This window comes from Mastomys coucha, chromosome X (assembly GCF_008632895.1).
Source record: "Mastomys coucha isolate ucsf_1 chromosome X, UCSF_Mcou_1, whole genome shotgun sequence".
In the NCBI taxonomy this organism is placed as follows: domain Eukaryota; kingdom Metazoa; phylum Chordata; class Mammalia; order Rodentia; family Muridae; genus Mastomys; species Mastomys coucha.
In genome coordinates this window covers 84,325,421-84,326,681 of record NC_045030.1, presented here as the reverse complement: position 1 = coordinate 84,326,681, position 1,261 = coordinate 84,325,421, and positions in this window count along the sequence as shown.

Below are 1,261 nucleotides of genomic sequence, written 5' to 3'. Positions count from 1 at the left end.
GTTTGATGTTGGCTACTGGTTTGCTGTATATTGCTTTTACTATGTTTAAGTATGGGTCTTGAATTCCTTAACTTTCCAAGACTTTTATCATGAAGGGATGTTGTTTATTGTCCAATATTTTCTCAGCATCTAATGAGATGGTCATATGGTATTTTGTTGGGGTTTGTTTATATAGTGAATTGCACTGATGGATTTCCATATATTGAACCATCTCTTCATCCCTGGGATGAAGCCCACTTGATCATGGTGGATGATTGTTTTGATGTGTTCTTTGATTCGGTTTGCAAGAATTTTATTGAGTATTTTTGCATTGATATTCATAAGGGAAATTGGTCTGAAGTTTTCTTTCTTTGTTAGATCTTTGTGTAGTTTAGGTATCAGAGTAATTGTGGCTTCATAGAATGAACTAGGTAAAGTACCTTCTGTTTCTATTTTGTGGAATAGTTTGAGACTTACTTAGTCTCACTGTGTCTTTGTTTACTTTCTGTTTCCATGATCTGCCCACTAAAAAGATTGAGGTATTGAAATCTCCTACTATTATTGTGTGTGGTGCAGTGTGTGCTTTAGTATAGTTTCTTTTATGAAGGTCTGATAAAACTCTGCACTAAACACATTTGGTCCTAGGCTCTTTTTGGTTAGGAGACTAATAATGAATGTTTCTATTTCTTTAGCAGATATGGGACTGTTTAAATTGTTTGTCTGATCTTGATTTAACTGAGGTACCTGGTATTTGTCTAGAAAATAGTCCATTTCATCCAGGTTTTCCCATTTTGTTGAGTATAGGCTTTTGTAGGAGGATTTTATGATTTTTTGAATTTCCTCAGTTTCTGTTCTTATGTCTCCCATTTCATTTCTGATCTTGTTAATTATGATATTTTCTCTGTGCCCTCTAGTTAGTCTGGCTAAGGGTTTATCTATATTGTAGATTTTCTCAAAGAACCAACTCCTAGTTTAGTTGATTCTTTGTATAGTTATTTTTGTTTCCATTTGGTTGATTTCAGCCCTGAGTTTGATTATTTCCCGACTTTGACTCTTCTTGAGTGAATTTGCTTCTTTTTGTTCTAGATCTTTCAGATGTGCTGTCAACTTGCTGGTGTATGCTCTCTCCACTTTCTTTTTGGAAGCACTTAAAGCTATTTGTTTTCCTCTTAGGACTGCTTTTATTGTGTCCCATAAGGTTTGGCATGTTGTAGCATCATTTTCATTAAACTCTAAAAAGTCTTTAATTTCTTTCTTTATTTCTTCCTTGACCAAGTTATCA